Raw genomic sequence first — 23047 nt, forward strand, 5'->3', positions numbered from 1 at the left:
AGAGTTGCAAGAGGCAGACAACAAACTAGCGCAAAGGATGGAGGAGACTGCCTGCGTTCTGTCTGATGTCATGTCTCCAACATGCGAGTGCCTTGAGGTCTCCATGGGAAGGATGGTGGCCTTCTTGGAGATCTTGGTCCAATAGGTTCTGCCGGATTTGCACTCCATTGCTCTAGGCATTAGTGTGATCCATCAGTGGCTAGGAGAAATGGTGGGGGGGTGGGGGGGCACAAAGACCTCCCTCCAGGCGCCCTTTCTCCTCCAGGAGTCAGCTAAGGGCCCTTAGGCATCCACAGAAAGTTCGATCAGCTGGACACCCAGGGTTATCCTCCCAGGTAACTCTGAGAATGTCGAGCCGATCCCAATCTCCTCTGCCTGTTACCCCATAACCTCCAGGTCCACAGGCCTGCTTCACAGCAGAACACCCAAAGAAGGTCGGGGCCTTCCAGGCCTCATCCCTCCCGAGGACACCTGCCAAGCTCATCACAGACAGCAGGATGTCACTGTTAGCAGGTTGCCTCCACCTCTACTGCAAATGTCAGGGATGCGCCAAGGGTTAGAAAAAGCAAGAAATTCTGATATCAGAATGAGGGTATGGGTGTTCACTCAGTGTACATATAATGCACCTTTGTAAATACATTTCCTGTTCATGACAGTGGTCTCATCATTTAAATGCATCATGCATATGCATCTATGTGCCCTCTTATTGTGAGGGTGACCCAAGCTCCCAGTCTGTGACTGCCTCCCTTTTGAGCTTCAGATTCATGTTACATTTAGCAGACTCATGTTAGTTACTCACCTCTTCTGTAATGTCAAGGAGATGTGTAAAGCTTTTTCCTGAAAGTGTCTGCACATTGAGTTTAGAACTTTTAGCCCGTACAACACACCATAGAGTTATGTGTGCTCATATGTCTTGAAGGGTTACAAGTAATTAAACAAGTTGTTTAATCAAAACAACTATCTTCATAGTTTGTGCGAAAGCACACGACCTGCAGCCATTATGGTTTCTGCCACCTTGTGGCATCTCTGTGGCCGCAAAAAGTGTCTCATTCAGGTGGCCACAACTGCATCATGTGCAGTTGATGCAGTGTTTGCGCTGATTTGCTGCCTTTCACTTCCCACAGTGGCTATATACAGCTTTGACTGCTGACCTTTCCAAAGATGAGGGCCTTGTGATCCTTGACGGTTGCAGGTACAAGGTCAAATGCTGAACCTGCTTGCGATGTCACTGGCTGTAAAGACCTTTCCAAGTACTGGATGGCACTAAGGGATGGGAGAAATGCCCTCGGGTCCTCTTGCCTGGATCTTACTCCTGCTGGAACCTTGTGGCTATCAGTGTGTCACTGGCAAGTTATCTGCGTCATGCGAGAGCATCCTCACATGGAAGCTGACCTTCTACAGGTTCTGCCCTTCCAGGTCTTCATTGTCCGAGGAGTTCTCAACCTTCTCCATGTCCCCCTATGGCAAGTAATCTCTTTGAAGTGCCAGGTTGTGAAGGACACAACAGACCATGATGATGCAGGACACCCTCAGTGGAGAGTACTGCAGAGCCCCACATGTGCGGTCCAAACAACAGAAGCGTATCTTTAGGATGCCAATGGTTTGTTCAATGATGGATCTTGTTGCACAATTTGCTGTATTGTATCTCCTCTTGGGAATATTGAGGCTGACGCATGGATGTCATGAGCCATCTCTTCAGCAGGTATCTGTCACCCAGCAGCCAACTCTATAAACACTGCAGCCCTTCAGATATCTGAGGCACCTGGAAGTGACTCAGGATATAGGAGTCGTGGGAACTCCCAGGCTACCTGGCACAAAACACATGATGTGCTTCTGGTGATCACACACCAGCTGAATGTTGAGGGAGTGGGTTCTACTCTACACTCTAGTGAAGCATGAGATTGGCGCAAATCCAAGAAATCTAGCAGCCTGGCTAGCTTCATCCATTGTGAACTTTATATAATTATGAGCCTTACTGTAGATGGCATCCACACCTCCTTTATACATTTACAGGTGAAGGACAGAGATGCTGCATAGGTCCCCTGTGCATTCCTGGAAAGAGCTGTTGGCAAAAAAAATTGAGTGTGGTGTTGACCTTAAGGAGCACTCACAATGCATGGCCTCCCGGTCTACATGGCATTAGATCCTCACTCAGAATGTGGTAGATATAAGCCACCACAGGTTTTGACAATCACAAATGTGGGTGGCACTACCTCTCGCTCATCTGCAAATAGGAAAAGCATCTTTAGTAGACCCTTGGTTGTGCCAGCCGCCTCCGTGGGATGGGTTTGACCTCCTCGGTCTCTGGTTGATCCTCAGGCTCCCCTGAACCATGTACATCAGGCCGGGCCTCCTCTCGAAGCTGTGCTAGACGGCCTTGGGCCCTTCTCCTCAATCTGAGCACTGCCAAAAAGAAGGCAGCATTGAGCGCGGCATCCATTACTCACTTCCCCCTTTTTCTTGTGGACAGCTAGATCCAACAGATGAATTTAGATTGACCAATTATAGTAGACCTCCCACTGTCAGCCAGAAAGCCACTGTGATGCCCTAGTGCTACATCTAAGCTACTCACCTTTCCCTGTTTCAGCCTTGTAGCTGAGGTGCTCCCTTAGAGATCATAGGTGCCTCAGAAGCCACCTCAACAATCTGACATTTCAAATCCATAAGGTATGGAAGAGGCTTGAGCACAGCCATGCTATGTTTGCCTCACTAAAGGCACTCATGCAATGCCTGATTTGGATTAGAGATTAAGCCTGCCTTGCACTTTTGGAATGACTGGATGCCTTTCAGTCTGGAACCCATGTCACTTGGACAATGCACTTTACAGGGTTTGATTGAGCATCTAGCAGATATCCTTCAGCTGAGTTCCCTTAATGGCTGGACGCCTCTTCCCTTATCATATTCCTGATGTTTAAATGCTCAATAAGACCACCTCTAATGTGAGCCCATGATTATTGCAGTTTTACGTAAAAAACACACCATTACTTAGTGGTTCCAACTCTCAGTTCTCAAATTGTTCATGATTTCCATAAGATGAGCTTGCATCTCCATGTTGAGAATCTAATAAGTATGCGAGTGCCCCCTGAAACGGCCCCAGAGTCCAACCATGGGCTCCTCCCACACTGTTTCAGACCCCACTTGTGGAGATCTTATTCCAGTTTCAATTTTAAACTGTGTCGTTGATTCAGGGTCTCAAGATGGTGGTGCTTCCAAACCAGTTTTGACCCTCCCCCTGTCACTGTTAGCATCCGTCTGATCATCCTGGAACCCGATGATGTGCAGGGAGACCTCCCGTTATTCTTCAGCCTCCCCAATAACTCTGGAGCCCCATAACTATTGCAATGGACATTCCTCTCTCCCCCCTGAACCCATCACTGTGGGTGTTCTTATGCCCCATATGGACCTCACCCCTCCTCATTTTGAGGCTGTATGCACAGTCACTTACAGAGGTGACCCTCCCCAGGAGAGCTTCAAGTATCCCCCACTTTATTACGTTTTTCCTAATTATAGTCTTCAGATGTTTCCCCTGACCATGACTATCACATCTACAGTGTAGTACCGAGCCAGCCACACCCAGGACCACTGAGTGTGAGACAAGGACCATGCCCTGCACACCAAGTTGTGCCTGATCCCCATTGAGCATACAGGCCTTGCCTCTCCCTGGAGTGGATCCAAGATGTGCATGTCATGCATAACCCTGTAGCATGGCCCACAGAGCCCCAGGACTGCCTTTAATGTGTCAACCCGACTATAAGGTCCAAAGAGTCCCAGGACTACCTTTAAAATCTCAACCCGACTATGAGGTCCACAAAGCCCCAGGCCTGCCTTGTGGCCTCAGTCCCAGAAGTATGACTGTCTGTCACTCCGACCCCTGTTCCTTCAGGACTGACCACAGTACTATTTCCCACCACCCCCCAACTACGTGAGTCTCTGTGTAACCCTTCCCTCTTGTGCAAGCCTTACCCCACTCCCCCAGTCATGAGTGTGCATGTAACCCTTCTATCTTGTGCTACACTAAGCCCCGCACCCTTTTTTCTCTTGAGTCTGCATGCATCCCATTCCACTTGTGCCTACAAAATCCCACCCACCCACCTGCCGTGTCTTCATTCACCCTTTCCATGTTGGACTCCAGCTCCCCCATCCCCAGTCATCCTTCTGCCTGCGCTCTTTCCTCCCCCCCTCCCACCCCCAACCCTCCCCTCTTCCCTTCACGCTCATGTCTCTGTACCCATGCTGTTGGTAGAGTGCAGCCCTGGCTGAGACACGCAGCACACACTGAGTGTAGTCGCTCTGGAGATGTGCAGCACCCACCATGAGCAGCCCAGTTCAATACCTGCAGCACCCACTGTGAGCAGCCCAGCTCAGCACCCACCATGAGCACCCCAGCTCGACACCCAAGGTACCCACCATGTGCAGCCCAGCTCGACACCCCCACCAGCCTCGCGCTATGCAATTGCTTTGGCATCGCTGACGACCTGGAGCAGCGCTGTTGCAGGTAGGCTTTGAGTGTTGCACTCATCTCAAAGTCACGAGCGAAGTGAAGGTGGATAGCTGCACACCACTTATATCCAGTCATGATTCAGACTGGTCGAATTTCCCACTGATGTAGCACGTATTTAGGTGGGAGAATGTGATTCCGTCAACTTGCGTTTTTAATGTGTATTCATGAAATGCTAATTAATGCAAATAGGTTCCTGCTAGGGATCAGTGGGAAAGCCGACCCACCATAAAACTGCCATGAAAATGCTTTGGGGACAATTCTGACTTGTTTTTCTGCCAGAGGAATTCAGACTTCCGGGGTCACTCCAAATTTTCCACTCCCACCTGCCTTGAATCCTGCTGTTGGCAGAACCCGAAAATTCCGCCCCACAATCTGCTCACTCTGCATGTTCCCAGCACACACAGGGCATGCCTATGCTAATCACCTTACAGTCATGGCATATTGCTTTGGAAGTGACCGGGAGCATTCTAGCCATTTTTTGCAGAGTTTCGGGCATCAATGATGCAACAAAGCCAAATTTCACAGCCATAATGTTTAGACCCAACTGTTGTCCAACTGGGATGTGAACAGATTGTGACTTCAAATGATTTGAATAACCATAACTTACTTTCAATGCGAAAGTTAATGTTAAGTGCATATATAAATAATAACAGGGGTATTCACCACTACAAAAGGATTCAATTTTTCACTTTTTAGGAAGACATGGGAGTAATTTTAACCCCACATAAATGAGTGGTTTGGGGTGGGGCGAGATGGAAAAATTTTTTAAATCTCAAACCTTGGTGGTTTAACAACGGTAGGACAAGGGCCAGACAGCCAATTTAATCCCAGGAGGTGGGTTGGCCATTTAAATACAATGAGGCCTCAGGAAAGTCAGCAGCTCAAGGATGCAAGGACTGTTTTGGAATAATTAACTGCTCATACATCACTGATTGTGGGCCAGGATAAACAGGCATGCTTCCACCCAGCCCACCAAGTTGCCTTCCATGCTATTGGACCCACCCTCGTATCACACGTCTAAAGAACACCTCACCTGGGGTTGGGACATGCCACGCTTCCACAAGCACTTACGGGCTCCCTACCTGATCCTGTAGGCTCTTCCAAAGTGCTCCCCACCCAATAAGCAGCCAAGTGTATCAATCAGGCTGACTTCGGGGTGGGGATCCTAAAGAAAAAAAGACATATCTCCAGAGGTAAAACTCCACAGTATGCCGGGAAATACAGATTTACGGTTTCCTGACTAAAGCTCCTCTCCACCCCAGTCAATAATGGGGCCACAATGTTTAATGTATTGGGGCTAGAAACAGGCTATAATTACTGTTTTCAAACTTGGTTTAAATAACATATGAGCTGACTGCCTTTTGTGTAGTGAGTCATTTTCACAAATCTAAGAATTGATCCAAAGGTGATTCAGAACATCTTCCACACTCTGGTTCTCCATCGTTTCATTTCTTTGTATCTGTAATATGTGAGCCAAATTGTCTGTCCTGTCCATAGAGATGCATGTTTTTGTCTCTCCAATGTTCTCCGTGATACGCTGATAGGGTTAAATAAAGAGGGGAGGGAGGAGGCTCATGTGAAACACAAGTACTAGCATAGATCAATAATTTCTATGTGACTAACAGGCCCTTCAGAAGATTCAGGAGGAAGATCATTGTAAAAACTGAATGATGGCCTTGGATTTGAGTAGTTCTTTGTTAATCTCACTATCACCTAAAAGAGATGAGGCAAGTCCAAAGTGACATCCATAAGTAACTCAAGTCAGATTGACCTTATGAAATGTAGACTCAAAATTGAAGATGAGCATGCAAGGAAATGCCTTTATGCCAAAAGAAATCTTTTGTATGTTGGGTGTTAATGTAAAGTCAATAACAATTAAAGGAGTAACTTTAACCTGACCGATCTGGTGAGAATGGGGTAGGTATAAATAAGTTGGATACCCATTTCACATGCTGCCTAATTTGAAACTCCTCCAACTTCAATAGTGGTATAAGACAGGAGTCCAACCCATTCCCATCTTGCCCTTCCTGGATGGGTTAAGTTAAAATTACCTCAAAAATCTTGATATTGTAAATATCTACTGGAAAGCTTTTTACTAATACATCTTGTGTTCAAATAGCAGGGGTTCATGTTGTGGTGTTTAAAACAAAGTCCTTGATCCTTTGCCATGTAATTTTTAAAATAATAATTGATTGGACTGTGGATATTCCATCAAAGCTCAAAGCTTCATTCTCCTGAACTACAGTCACCAGCAACTGCTAATCATTAATTACCTATCTCCAGATCAAGATCACAATGTAAACTGTCATGCCCTTTTCTCAGGAGAGCACCATATGCTCTTTCCCTTTTGTATCCACATTTTAAAAAGGAGCAGAGAAACTAGACACTAAACACTGTACAATATGCTAAAAGGGTGACTTTGTTGCCATCAAAGCATCTTCTAAAGTTAAATCATTCCTGACTTTGCTTTCCGTAACTCACCTGATAACTGAATTTATCACCATTGATTCAAGGAAGCACAGGTGATAAAAAACAAAGGCACCCCATTTGAGTATGCCATCTATCTCAGTCAATATGATATTTACATCATTCAAAGCATAATATACTTACACTTGTCGTTCAATGTTGTTCAGCATTTTCTCAATCTGTGATCGATGAATTTCACCATCTATCATGGCAAGGTAACTGTAGAGGAATCTAAATGTAGTGTAGGGGATTCGACCACCATCTTCACTCGAGCTTAAAATTTCAAAGGCATATTTCATGGCGTTTGTAATGTTCTGTGAATAAAAAGCAAAGTTTTCAAGATTTGTAGGCAGCTTGCATTCCAATATAAATGTATTCTAATATTGTTGCTTTAAATTTTTTTTAGGTCTTTGAGTACTAGGCACCTAAGGAATAAACTAAGTTATTTTAACAGGCAGAAAATTAAAGGGAGTGTGTGCTTGAATACCCAATATATTCTCTTGGCACATGAGGCTCTGCATCAATAGTGTCAACTCATAAAATTAACCACAGTATCCTTATTTAGAGGATAATATTACACATGTAATGTTGAGTAATTCAATTGTGTGATCCTTCCTGAAAGCAGATGTGAGAAGCTAATCAACATTTTTATGATCCCAGCGGGTGTTACTACTGGACAAGCCAGATCCCAGGGCGGAACCCAGCTTGATAAATATTAAATTTTATTTTTTTGCTTAGATAAGTGGAGAGTGGCTACTGAACAGAGTCCCAGGAGTCAGCTGATGAACTTTTAACAATAGAGTAAAACATTAATTAAACAGGAAAAGATGAACTGTATTATAACACCCCTTTACCCACAACCATACCTTCACAGATATATGCATATTTGTAAGGATAACACAAATTACAAAGACTATCTTATACTCTAATGTTCAGAGTAAATACACAGTCCATGTAAACCAATAGGTGACCTGTGGTCAGACAGACCACATTCTGAAACCAAGTGACAGAAGCCACCCCAAACAAATGCTATGGATCTCTCCTCAACTCCCCCCCCCCCCAGACACTTGTCACACCGTGAACTTGAAGATTGTGCATTGAATATGCAGAGCTTGGCTATAACCACACTACATTTACCTTCTCCATCCACAACCTCCTGTATGTCAGCAACAAGTCTGCTTCTCTCATGTTCCTTTTAGGCTGTAACTTAAAACCTGATGATCTTAATCCTGAACTTTATATTTTAAATTTTTTTAAAGAAAGTCATGCTTTGCTTTCTGATAATTCTAAGTTGCGCATGATCAAGAATGAACATCAAGCTGCCTGTTTGTAAAAAAGGACAGCTGATCATTTATGACATACTATCTCACTGAACTCCGTCTTTCACACGAGGATTTCAAAGCTCCACTCTTGAGGAACTCGCTGTGGAATCTTCTCCCAAACTGATGCTTTCACTCAGACGCCTTCCACAAGGGTTCACCTCCAGGGTTTCAAACTCTCCTTCCGATGTCCATCTCCCCTGAATTGCCATGTGCGTTCAAGCTTCCTTCTACACACTCTCTCTCTCTCTCAAATGCTCAGCCATGCCAATAGAACACCGCTGCTTCACATGCCCATAGTAAAGATTTACAGTTCTTCAGCTGCCTCCTTGGTTCTTCTAGCTCCTCACAAGCCTATATTGCTTTAAATCTGCATCCTGCAGCTTCTTCCATTAAGCTTGGAGCCTTTCTCTGCTTCTCGCTCTTAATTTCACTCAACACGACTTTTTTATAGATTCCTGTTTGTTCCTTTTGACCAGAAGGTCTTCTCAGGACTCGTCTTCTTCTGTTCTATGGGGAACCCTGCCTCCTGCAGCTCTCTCCTGTACAGCTTCTCCAGGCAGCTGGTTTCAACTTTAGTTTGGCACTTGCCATCTGTCCCTCTCCTATGCTGCTTCTGCTGGTAACTCCTTTCAACTTTAGAGTACGCTGACCAACTCAATTCCAGCTGCTTTCTGTTTTTCTCTGTGTGTTTGGGACCACTCTCTCTGAACTCCTGTTGCTAGGCAACAGCACTTTTTTTTCTACCTTTTTTTAATCTCCCCTTCAAGAGTCATAAACCTCATTAAAATGCAGGCATCTTTTAAAGTGAAACTAAAACTCAGGTTTCATCCTCTTAACCCAAAAATACAGAAATACAAATCAAACTTAAACATTAAAGCTAAAACTCATTCCTAGCATACACAAGTACAGATACAACTTACTTAAACTATCTCTAGTTCCTAATGATTCACCCCTTGAAAGAAAGAAAGCTTCCAAACAGTGAAGGTTGCTTTACAATGGCCTTACGCCTGCCTCACACAAATTTAACATGATAAACATCAACAAAATAGCTTAATACATAACATAGAAATAAGCTTTTCACCTCATTTTGCAACTACATATATTGTACAATTACAAAGATTTAAGCAAAACAATGACCATAAATGTAACAAGATTACTAGAATTTGTACATCATAGCATTATCATAATTCAAGCCTAGCATTTCTTAACAAAAACAGAATTACCTGGAAAAACTCAGCAGGTCTGGCAGCATCGGCAGAGAAGAAAAGAGTTGACATTTCGAGTTCTCGTGACCCTTCAACAGAACTGAGGACTCGAAACGTCAACTCTTTTCTTCTCTGCCGATGCTGCCAGACCTGCTGAGTTTTTCCAGGTAATTCTATTTTTGTTTTGGATTTCTAGCATCCGCAGTTTTTTGTTTTTATCTTTATCGTTTCTTTCTCCTCTTATCCCCAGTCTTTAACTCAGCAAAGGATGTTTTATTTAAGTCCACAGTCCAATTGTCCTATTCGTTAGCTGTAGTCGCAATTCTATCCTAAAGCGCATTTTCCGAACTCAAATGTGATAAATTCTCATTTCGACTTAGCAAAGTTAAAATGGCATTTTTATGCATTAACATCTTATTTCTTCTCTGGTCAAAATCTCTTTTCACGTTTCAAGGACGCTGATGAGATGCTTTTTATGTTCACACAAAAGGGTTTCGTATTCCTGTTTGGTTTGATCTTTAAACTTTTTACAATCTTCATGTTTCTCCCAATCCCATTTTGAACAGGGCTTTTCCACTTCTCTTTGAGCAGCATCAATTATTTTCTCCCTTTGGAGTTTCATAGTTCCAACCCTTCAACTCTCATGCATAATCCATATTTTTATAGATCTATTTCTTACCTCTCCTCTACAGGTTTTGAATAGTCTTTTGCAAACTGTCCACTTGCCTAGATTCTAACTGCTGTATTTTATGTATTAGCACTGGCAAGCACTTGTAAATCAGTGTCTCTGGTCATTGACCTGGAAAGGTAATTTTTGCAATTTCAGTCCTCTTCGGTGACAATTCTGCAAGCACTTTAGTTGTTTTTGTACTGCCCATTACTGAGGTTGATACATCAATAATGTTATTTGGATCAGTTATTTTGCTCAGTTGGACCACAATTCTGCAAAGAGTTTTTATTCACAGGAACAAATTTAGAACAGCGAGACTCCAAACCACACATCATCTTCATTTTCTCCAGTTTTCTTTGAAGTTCAAGAATCTCATAGCTCTTTTCATGATGGAGTCTTAACATTTCATTAGTTTTGTTTTTTAATTCTGCATTCATCCAATTATTCTGATTTGCCAACAATTCCTTTTCTTGTTCAAGGCATTTTCCACGATATTTCATAACAACTACTGATGCTCACAGGTCACTGAAGATCGGCCTTTATTAAATTTGCTTCTACAAGTTTATCATTTAGACATTTCAAGTTCTCAGTCAAATGTTCTACTTTCTATGACTGATTCTCACTTGTTCTCACCAATTCTCTTCTTTCATTAGCAAACTCTTCTTTCATAGACAAAAGTTGGTTTTCTACATTAATCAGGTTTTCCTTCAATTGCTTATTACTGGAATGAGTATTGGCCCCATAGAGGGTGAGACTGGAGATTTAATATTGGGGAAGCAAGGAAATGGAACTGTTGAACAGGTATTGTGCATCTTTTGTCACTGTAGAAGACACAAACATATTAAGAATACTTGAAGATCAAGAGGTAAAAGGGAGAGTGGAACTTAAAATAATCACGATCTCTCGAGAAAAGGTACTGGGAAAACTATTAGAACTGAAAGTTGACAAGTACCCTGGACCTGATGGCTTTCAACCTAGTGTCTTGAAAGAAGTGGCTGCAGAGAAAGTAGCTGCATTGGTTGTTATCATCCAAAATACCCTAGTTCTGGAAAGGTCCCAGTGGATTGGAAAACTGCAAATGTAACACCACTATTCAAGAAAGCAGAAAACTATAGGCAGTGAACCTAACATCTGTCATAGGGAAAATGCTAGAATCCATTATTAAGGAGGTAATAGCAGAACATTTAGAAACTCATAATACAATCAGACAGAGTCAATGTGGTTTTGTGAAAAGAAAATCATGTTTGATTAATTTTTCAGAATTCTTAGAGGAAGCGACAAACAATTTGAATAAAGGGGAGCCTGTAGATGCGATGTACTTGGATTTCCGTCATTCAACAAGGTGTTACATCAAAGGTTATTTCACAGAATAGGAGCTCATGGTGTAGGGGATAACATATTAGTATGGATAGAGGTCAGCTAACAGGAAGCAGAAAGTAGGGAAAATAGGTCATTTACAGGTTGTCAAGCAGTTACTAGTGGAATGCCACAGGGATCAGTACTGGAGCCTCAACTATTTACAATCTATATGAATTACTTGGATGAAGGTATAGTTGCTGATTACACAAAGATAGGTAGGCAAATAAGTTGTCAAGAGGACATAAAGGCTGGGATTTTCTGTACCCACCAGCATTGGGCGTGTTCGGTGGCCTGACAATAAGGCACGATCGGTTTCACAACGGCGGGAAACCAGTTCACGATCATCCGCCCAGCCCACCGATTGTAATATACTAGCGTATGATTATTAGGCTTGCCCGCCGGAATCATTCCCCTCTCATGAGCTATCACTGAAGCTGCTAGTTGGCCTGAAGGAGAAATCTGCATAGAAATATAGAAAACAGGAGCGGGAGTAGGCCATTCAGCCCTTTGAGCCTGCTCCGCCAGTATGATCATGGCTGATCCTCTATCTCAACGCCATGTTCCTGCTTTCTCTCCATACCCCTTGATGCCCCTAATATCCAAAAAATTATCAATTTCTTTCTTGAATATACTCAGCCTTCTGTGGTAGAGAATTCCACAGGTTGACCACCCTCTGGGCGACAAAATTTTTCCTCATCTCGGTCCTAAATGGCCTACCTCATTTCCTGAGACTATGGCCCCTGGTTCTAGACTCCCCAACTAGGGGAAACATCCTCCCTGCATCTAGTCTGTCTAGCCCTGTTAGAATTTTATACATTTCAATCAGATCCCTTCTCATTTTTCTAAACTCTAGTGAATACAGGCCCAGCTGAACCAATCTCTCCTTATAAGACAGTCCTGCCATCCCTGGTATTAGCCTAGTGAACCTTCGCTGCACTCCCTCTATGACAAGTATATCTTTTCTTAGGTAGGGAGATCAAAACTGCACGCAATACTCCAGGTGTGGTCTCACCAAGGCCTTGTATATCTGTAGTAAGACATCCCTACTTCTAAACTCAAATCCTCTTGCAATGAAGGCCAACATAACATTTGCCTTCCTAATTGCTTGCTGCACCTGCCTGTTTACTTTCATTGACTGGTGTATAAGGACACCCAGGTCCCTTTGTGCATCCACAATTCCCAATAGATCACCATTTAAATAATACTCTGTTTTTCACACCAAAGTGTATAACTTCACATTTATCCACGTTATACCGCATCTGCCATTTGTTTGCCCACACACACAACTTGTCTAAATTGCCCTGAAGCCTCCTTGCATCCTCCTCACAACCCCACCCAGTTTTGTGCCAAAGCCTTCTACTGCACCAGAGAGAAGAAAAGATGGCACAGAGAAGCCGGAGGCCAAGCACTCAGGGCAGGGGAGAATTTCACTTGATCAATGCCGACCTGGACCTAATGCTAATGAGAGGAGGAAGGTCTTCTTTCTGCAGGTTGACAGGAGGAGGCCATCTTGTCATGCAGCAGAGGCACCTGTCTGTTCAGCATTATCTCACTCCACCCCAATTCTTCTACAATTCCCCAATTCTTGCTGCTTCCCAGATAAGGACTCATACTGGTCATAATTGTTACCCACAATAAGTGCTTGTCATGGAAGAATAAGTCCAAGCTAGTCTTTTACTTCAAGCTTGTTTATTCTCAAGACAACGCTTTAGTGTAGCAGACTCTCACAATCCCTTCCACACTGGAATGTTACAACTTGACAATGTAATTACTGATACATTGACAACAGTCCACACCTCTCTAGAGGACCATGTACGGAGACCGCAGTAGACTACTATGGTGGCTGAGACCCTTGCAGGAGAGTATTGAAAGGCACCACCCAACCAGTCTAGGTAATGGAACTGCATCTGCAGACACCCAATGATCTGCTCCATGGGTGTTCTGCTGACCAAGTGGCATCGGTTGTAGGGCCTCTGCCTTTGTCTGGGGCTCCCATAGAGGGGTTACTAACCATCTCTTCAAGGGACTTCCCTTGTCCCCTAAGATCCATCCACAAACTTAGGGACTTGGAGAGAAGATCGGAGGCAGCCTGATATGGCGGAGGATGAAGGAGCCATGGCAGCTGTGAGTAAAGTAAACGCATACATGGTGGAGGCTCTTTTGGTCACAGACCAGTTAGACATTGAGGGAGTGGAAGCCCTTCCTGTTGGTGGATCTCAGTGGCTGGTCACTGGGTGCCTTGATGGCCACATGGGTGCAATCGATGATGCTTTGTATCAGGGGAAATCCAGCAATGGAGGTGAAATCCAATGCCCACTGTCCCTGTGAGGTTGTGTCTCATTAAATGAATGCACTGTCCAGCTCTGGCAAAAAGGATATCAGTGACCAGTGAGGTGCTGTGCTGTGCAGCCACTTGGTGTCACCAGCTAATTCTTTAATGGAAGCAAAAGAGAAGTTCAAGGCCACATTGAATTTGACACTGGCAGGGTACAGCGACCGGTGCTACGAGGTGCAAGGTCATTGATGACAAGGGTATAGATGTCTGTGACCATCTGCCTGGAGAGTCGCAACCTTCTAAGGCATTGGGTCTCAGTCATGACTGTCTTCAGTGGTAGATCCTGTGTTGAAAGTTTGGCTTCCATTGCCTTCCTGCTCTTCTTTCCTCTCCCATGCCCTCCCGATGCCTGGGCTCCTGCCCTTCCTGCAGAGGTTGTTGCCCCTGTTGGCACAGGGCCCAAGATCTGACTCATGCCCTGATTGGCAGGTGGAGCCTTCCTTTAGGGCAGTTGGACACCCAATTGTCCTTGGCAGTCTTGTCCTCTCCTGTTCCCATGATAACAGGAGGCTACCAATGTTGTTCAAGGCATGGATTCCCACTGTCCCTGCCACCTGTGCAATGCCAAGGGCACCTCTTTACGAACTCCCAGTTCCCCTTTGTCCCGCTGATTCTTTTAGGGGCTGGGGTGATGCCCTGGGGCATCCATGACTTGCTGCCCATTGAGTACCCACATGCCTTTAGCTGGTCAGCTTCCGAAGGTGCAGATAAATTTTCCAGTACTTTAAAAACTGTTACTTCAGTCCCCAACAAGCTTCGTGAGCTTTTTAACACCTTTAATTGGCCTTAATTGGGAGGAGAGCGAAATTCCTGTCCTGCCCTCCCCTGCACTGACGATCATTGCTAGCACCAGGATATGCACTTTGAAACTGACATGCCGCCCGACGCTGACGTTTTTGCCTCCCCCACCCCCACCTCCGTTCCTGACTTTGTGGGGCCCCAAAAATTCAGCTCAGGAGTTAGCTTGCAGTCCAGATATGATCTCATAGGATGGCAGAACAAGTTTGAGGGGCTAATTGGCTCCTTCTGGTTCCTACTTTCCTAAAGATATAATAAACCAATATACAGAATCCAGAACATGACTTATCCTTTTGAAGATTTCTTCTATCTCCAATTTTAATATTAAAATGTTTCCTTTTACTATTTGATCTTTTATTTTCTGCAATTGTAAATTTTTGACATCCTGGGTGGATTTCCATAGAGGTTCACTAGCAAACAGTTGCCAATAGACCAGAATTTAGCTGGAAAGTAAAGTACCAAAAGAATACTTACAGGATCAAGAATGCTGCAACCCAATGCAAAAAATTTCATCCATTCAATCTCCACACCAAAACCACCCACAGTCATTATGCGTCTTAGAATTTCTGGTGGCAGACCAAGATCATCCCACTTTTGTTCAATTTCTTTTGATTGTACTATTAATCTTCCGTTTACCTTGTAGAGAAAAATGAGAAATGTTATTAATTTTGCAGCTGATTTACAGAAAGGCTAATAGTCATAGTCATTTTATGAAATAAAACTTTTGAATGAAGTTTGAATAATTCATTAATCTAATTACAAGGATAAGGAAAAAGATTACATTTATATAGCAACTTATCATCTGCTCCAGGCAAATACTTTACAACCAACAAAATTGTTTTGAAAGTGCATTTACTGTTGTAATGTATGCAGAGGTGACAGCCACAATTGCACACTGCAAGGCCCAGTACTTTAAAAATTGTAACTTTAGTCCCGACAGACTCTAAGTAAGCTTTTTAACATCTTTAATTGGCCTCAATTGGAAAGAGAGTGGGATTTCTGTCCTGTGCTGATGAACATTGCTGGCACTGGGATTGGCACCTTGAAATTGTCATGCCATCCAGCACTGTCATTTTTTGCCCTCCTGTCCCCAAGTTAGGCAGGAGGCTTTTTAGTTATGCAAATCCTACCTATAGCAGAACCTCAATTGCAACTATGAAGGAGAAATGCATGAGCATGTACATTGTATGCTAGTGCCATTTCTTCATGTGTTGAGAAGATAAGCCTCTGATGGAGATGCTGCAGGCATCTGTAAGTTTTGTTTTTTTTAAATAAGTTTTTTGTGGAGCAGGAATGAGCAAGAGTGTTTGTTGGGCTTCACAAAAATTCTCCTGCCTTCTGCTGGCCCTTCTGCTGTCCCCGCTGGATCTACACCCCACTAATGACATGGGAAACTGAGGAGCTGCACTAGGTGCTTTTGAATTTCCAGCAAAATGAAAATAAGGCCCAAACCTGAAAGTAATCAAGCCATCTGCCACCCGCATTGAGCTTGCACCATATGGGCATTGCTAATGTCACACCCATTTTGTGCCCAAACCAAATGTCTCTGCCTATGTTTTGGGTGTTAGTTGAGGGATGAATGACAGTGTTCTTTCTGATTTCAAATTATATGGTACAGTGTTGAGTATCAACACTTAACTCAAATTAGGGAAACACCAAAAAGAAAAAGAAAATCACAATGAATAAGTTTGAATTTTGAACCACCGAGCATTTTGTTTTAATGAAGGAGACTTTTAACAAGTATGTCATTTACTGCAAAATATTTTTATGTTTTCAAACAAAGAGGCCTTGTTATACAAAAACAGTACATTTCTCTTTAATGAATCATTGACAAAATCTTATTCATTTACCAAGAATTCACATTAAAATATTGGTTACAGAATTATTGTTCAATCTTTCACATATGATTATGTTACATAAGATCGTGTTCACATAAGATAGTTTTGCTAAACTGAAACTTTCAGTTTTCTACTGTTAAGGTTAACTTACAGATTATTTAATTCCCATCAGTTTGGTCCCTATCTTTCTTCTGGTGTGAAACACACTGCCCAAAATAAGAGAATTGCATTAGGCAACCTAGCATTAGGCCTCTGTTACTTTTTCTCCCTCTTCCTTATTTTCAGTACTACTGGGTCACACTCAAAGATATGTGGACAATGCTAAATGAAGAGGAAAACACGTTTATTTATTATAATAAGTCTTAAGTACCTCTTGTTCAGAAATGTGCCTATACTACCTCATGCCTAAATATATAGTGTAGCTCAGGATGTAACGATAATACATGCATTTATTAAACCTTGAAGGTGAACTGTGAAACATTTGGTGAAATAAGGCTAGATATGAATTGTTCAACTGCTTTATTCCATTAGTGATAAGTATACAAACCAATTGACAGCCAAATCATTTCCATTACTTAGTTCAATCTCATTCAAAAAAGTGGGGGAAAATAATAAACTACACTGCTTTTTTTGTAGGCTGGCTGATTTATTTTATTTCTGGTATTACAATCTGGTTAGGGATAATTAACATTTGAAGAGAAATCCGAACACCTTATTTTAACCAATAGAACTATGCCACAAGATTTCATTCATTTTTTAAACAAAATGCAACTTTGTTGCATATAGAACACATTAAACAAAACAAATCTGATTAAGTTAATGCTTAGCTTATAACCAGATATGCTTGACTCTAAGGTTTACCTGTTACTTCCCCCAAGAATTCTCTTATAAGTTACAATATCTTAAAGTTATTTACTTCTACAGGGAACAACCATAAGTATGCCACAGTCCTCTGGAAATTATCTTTAATTCTCTTCAGCTCCAGCTATTCTCAGAGGTAAAACTTTAATTTATCATCTCTTGATTGTGGATGCATCAGTTCCTGTTCTGGTTGCTTTTTCAATACTTCCAAACTAATCTGCTGGTTGCTTTCCTTGCCATGAAACTTGAGGAGGACTGCCATAGATTCTTCCACTAGTTTCAAGCTATACTATCTTCAATCTTCTGTTCCCTCATAACGTTCAAACTGAAATTAAGCCTTACTGCATTCCACGGTGAATGATGAAGTTAAGAGCTTTTTGACTCTGCATACAGTGCAGCTCTATGTAACTCATTTTTGGCTATCTTTAATGAGCTGCAAACCTCACATGATCCAAACTGCAACTAACTCTTAGCAAACACCCAGATAAATTAGAACCAGAAAACCATCCCAAACTCCACCCAAGACAACATAGCCTGCTCTGAGCTGCCCTCAAACTGACATTTAGATTAGTTACCCCTCATTTACAATTTCTTCTTTGATCTGATGAAATAAATGGGCTTTACAACCTTTCGGGGTTTTCTGATGCTTTTAAACAAATGTAATTCTAACTCCCAAAACAATATGGAATGTCCTTCTTGTAAGCATCACCGATGTCATGTCTCCAGTTCTTCAGCTAAGTAAGTCCATCTGCTGTTTTAAGATTTTTTTTTGCTATTAACTTCCTAAGGCAACATGGCCCCAAATTTTCGATTATAGTTGGTTCCAAGTTTGCTTTAATGGCATTTATCCCATTTTTTCAGTTAAACTTTAATTCCTAAAACTAAAAATTATTTTCTAAAACACATGAACCATGAACTAGATATTCACAACACTGGGCAACTTCTGAACTGCAAAATCTGACGTTCTGCACATTTGCATCCTGCTGAAGACCAAAGAATGTGTTTCATAGTTCTTTGTTCAAAACCCCATTGTACCCTGCCATGGATTTTAATTTTTCTTAATTCTAACTCCGTAAGGCAAATGCTGTCTCTTACACCTTTGTGTGCAGGGATTTGCCAGTAGAAATGTCAAACAAACTTACTACTGCTCACTTTTGCAGGAATATATTTTCATAGACATCTTAATTTGTGTGCAGTGCATAGGATCATTTTCACCAGAATGAGTATGAATAGCTGAGACAAGATAGAAGTTACTTAAGTCGGAATCTTCTGTTCGGCGTGCGGGGGTAGGACCTGCACGCTGATGCATAAAATGATGCGTGGTGATGTCGGGCATGCGTCCCAACGTCACTGCACATTATTCTGATCTTCCGTTCATCCGGTATGCACCGGAGTTGGCTGCGTGCCTGGCGAACTGTCAAAGGCCTGTTAAGGCCAATAATCAAATAATTAAGCCTACTGAGAAAGCTGCCTGACCTCAACCTTAAGGATGATGGGCAGGTGAAGAGCCCAGATGGCCTTCGCATTTTTCATGAAACCTCATCCACGGGCAGGATGAGGTTTTATGAAGGGTTTTTAACATTAATATTTTTGGAACATTTGAAAAAGATGTCCCAGCTTATGTGATACTGTCACGAGGGGACATTTGTAAATGATTTTCCAGCTTCTTTATTGAAAATCACATTATGAAATTAATCTCCCTGAGGCAGCTCTGTGCCTCAGGGAGATTTCTGTGCCATGCGTGCGAAAGACCACAGGTCCCGACTCTCCTCCCCCGACCCACCCCACCCGCACATGTAGCACTGAGCACTTCTGGGCACATGTCACGCTGGGTGGGCCTTAATTGCCCCGCCCACACAAAATGGCAGCATGCCCGCTCCCAATCGGACCACCGACGAGGAGAAAATTCTTCCCTTAATGTCCACAGTAATCTTGAGTAGTGGGCCTGGGAGGAGACATTAAATTCTTATTGTATCATTTTGAAATGGACTGTGACTGGTGTCAATTGCCAAATTGGCTTTAATGAGCACCATTCAATGCATACAACTTATGACTTTTTAAAATCTCTGTCCCACAGGAGTGGAACACCACTGATATATGCCAAAATCAAATAAAAAAATCAGTTGCTGAAAACCATTTCCGCTATCCTGATGAGCTGCCATAATGTCAGTGAAAGATGAACATAAACCTGTTTTGGAGTTCTGCCTGGATTAGCAGTCCAACAGCATCTGCTGAGCATTTCCAGAATTTCCTGTTTTATTTCAGATTTCAAGCATCTGCACTATTTCAAAATTTTTTGATATGTAAACCAGTACATAATAAACAGCATCAGTTCCACTTTCTTAGTACTATAGAAGTCAATAGGGCTGAAGGGGATGTTCTGTTCATCTAGTCTGCTGGATCTTTGAAAGAGCAATCCAAAAATAATCCCACTATCCCACTAATTCCATAGCTCTACATTTTCCTCTGTTTCAATTAATTATCCACTTTTCCCTGAAAAGATTCAGTAGTGAACATAATTCAGTCAGATTTAACCTAGTAAAGCAAAAGGCCAGAGATAGACCAGGCATAAAAGTTCTCAATTGGAAAAAGGCCAATTTACCAAGCTGAGATACGAAAGCAAAATGCTGTGAATGCTGGAAATCTGAAATAAAAATAATTAAAGCTGGGAATGCTTAGCTAAACGATGGAGTACAGGTCTGTGCACATATCCGGCAGCCACCGTATGTTCTGCTGAACCTAGGTCTCCAAGGTGGCTGCCATCTTTTCCATTGGTGCAGCCAAATGCTCATATGCCAGACGCACGACTGCAGACTAAACATGGACGGACTCCTCCAGCCTTCAGGCAGCCTGTGCATGGCCTCTGGCATCTCTACCTGATGTTCCCCTGCCTGTCTCTACATCTCCATCAGGTTACTTATGGCCGAGTCTAGAGGCTTATCATCTGCATGGAGCTGAGTAGGGACCTGGTCTCCAGAAGTCCTCCAAGTGTCAGAGATCTCGGTTGTCGCTTGCCCTGCCAACTATGAACCTGTGTCAATGATGTGCTCACCAGATTGTGACCCTGAGCCTATCTATAATGTGCACCCACCAAGGTGAATGTATCTGCACTGGTGGAGGGTACAGGTGAACAGTGTGATGGTGCATCCTCTGAGGCTTCTGAGGCATCCTCCTCAAATGTGGAGTTGAAGAGGGAGCTGTAGGTGGTCTTCCTTGTGGGTTTCCCCCATTTCTTGCTGGTATTGAGATAAGAAAGAGTTAGCGAATGCCAAGCAAGCTCCTTAATTAAAGCAATGCATTACTCTATGGGCGCACCTGACAACTTCCAACCTGAGGCATCCTCACTGGCTTCCTGGGGGAGTCCTATCTTACCTTCAGCATAGGCACAGTCCTGCACCACCCAGGCTAGGCGGCCTCCTCATTGAAAGGAGTGAGGACTTAAATATCTGGAATACTGCCTGTAGTCTTGGCCCGCCCGCTCCCTCCTGTTGTGCATTTTCCTGTCCTGCAGAAAGACAGAAGGATTGATTATCATCTCAATGGGTGCATGAGCAGTTTAGGAACTTGCATGCCTATGGCAACTCCTGACCCCTTCCCAGTAAGTGATTAGCAAGTAGGATGCCTTGAAACTGATAGAACATTGAAAGCATGAAGTGGTTGACATATATTCAGCCATATGACCCATCTGCTGTGAGTAATGCCACTCAGTCTCCTGTCTAACACCCCTGTGCACTCAGACTTACACTGACTAATAGGAAGATAGGAGTAGGCTATTCAGTTGCCCTAATAAGTGTCACTTTTGCCGTGAGCCACTTACCCTGGCAGAGCACAGCAGATCGCTCAACCATTTTCTGCACTGTTGGGCAGTTCTCAGGCACCACAGGCATTGACCTCCACTGTGACCTCCACTAAGACCACCATGGTCAAACAGGAGGGTCTCCTGCTGCCATCGCTGGGCAACAGCACCTCCTGCCTTTCCTGGATGGCCTGGAGGACAACCTGCAGGGAGGCCTCACTGAACCATTGTTTCATAGTTTGCCATTGTGAGATTTGAACTCTTGATACTCTTTTGAGTAAACCTGTTTCCATCTGTTTCAGATGAAGTTACATTGTTTCATAGTTTGCCATTGTGAGATTTGAACTCTTGATCTTGGGGTTACAAACCCAGTACCATAACCACTTGGCTATTCAGGCCAAGCCCAAAGGATGTAACTCTTTCAAGTAAACATGTTTCCATCTGTTCTTATTCAGATGAAGTTACATTATTTCATAGTTTGCCATTGTGAGATTTGAACTCTTGATCTTGGGGTTACAAACCCAGTACCATAACCACTTGGCTATTTAGGCCAAGCCCTCACTGAACCATCTGTTTTCAGATGAAGTTACATTGTTTCATAGTTTGCCATTGTGAGATTTGAACTCTTGATCTTAGGGTTACAAACCCAGTACCATAACCACTTGGCTATTTAGGCCAAGCTTTAAATCACAGAATTAACTGCACTGAAACAGGTAATTTAGCCCAGCTGGTCTGTGCCGATGTTTATAACTCTTTCGAGTACAAACACATTCCCATCTGTTTTTCAGATGATGTTACATTGTTTCATAGTTTGCCATTGTGAGATTTGAACTCTTGATCTTGGGGTTACAAACCCAGTACCATAACCACTTGGCTATTTAGGCCAAGCCCTCACTGAACCATGGTGCCACACTTTGTTAATGTTGTAAATGAAGTGCATTCTCTAGTTGGAAGTGAGAACAGCTGTTACTAATTGGGAAAAGGTTAAGGCATTCTTCTTAAGTATGTATAAGAGCCAGTTTCCACTTGGTGGGTAGGGGGTGTTGGGGCTGGGGAAGGAATTTGTGTCTGTTCTTTGGGTTATGTGAATAAACCTGTGTTAAGGAAAGACTGGCTCAGGATTCCTCCTTTGCTTAGTGAGTGAGCAGTAAATTATAGCAGAGCAGCGGATGAACATCGATCTCTGATGGTTGGAAGCTGAATATTTTATCCCTTATAAGGGATAAAAGCACTGCTCCTGGCAAATTCTGGTACAAAATGGCTGAGGCGCAATACAAATTATAAAACTTAGATTATCCACCTTCTTTTGGAGTGTATCCACCTTCTTTTGGAGTGTAAACCATATGAGCAATGGAAAAATTAGGTGAAAATGTGCACTTGGGTTACTTCCTATCCAAGAAGAAGCATTGACTTTGTCAATACTAGGAAAAGATGAGATTAGAAGTAAAGTATTTTCAGAACTCGATTGGGTGACTTGGATACCAAAGAGGGATTAACTCTTCTATTACAATTTATGGATAGGATTTACAAGAAAGATAATCTGTTGGAAGCCTACCAAGGGTGGTCAACTTTTGATAAATTTATGAAGTCAAAAAATCAGTCCATGGAAGAGTATACATTATGGTCTCTGATAGGTTGTATATGAGATTGACAAAGTTTGACTCAGATCCCTGAGTCTGTGCTTGCATTCAAGTTATTTGATTTGTTATTTCACATGTAGAGAGGCTTCTTGGGGGGTTTCTTGATGGAGGTTCAGTTACACTAGGGCTGTTGCGCTAGAGAAAGTTTTGTGAAAACAGTAATTTCTAGCTACTTTTATATCAAATAAGGCAACTCTGCAGCAATGCAAAGAATGGAGGACTCCATGGTTGCTGAATGTTGAGATTGCCTGAATAC

Source organism: Carcharodon carcharias, chromosome 12 (assembly GCF_017639515.1).
Source record: "Carcharodon carcharias isolate sCarCar2 chromosome 12, sCarCar2.pri, whole genome shotgun sequence".
NCBI lineage: Eukaryota > Metazoa > Chordata > Chondrichthyes > Lamniformes > Lamnidae > Carcharodon > Carcharodon carcharias.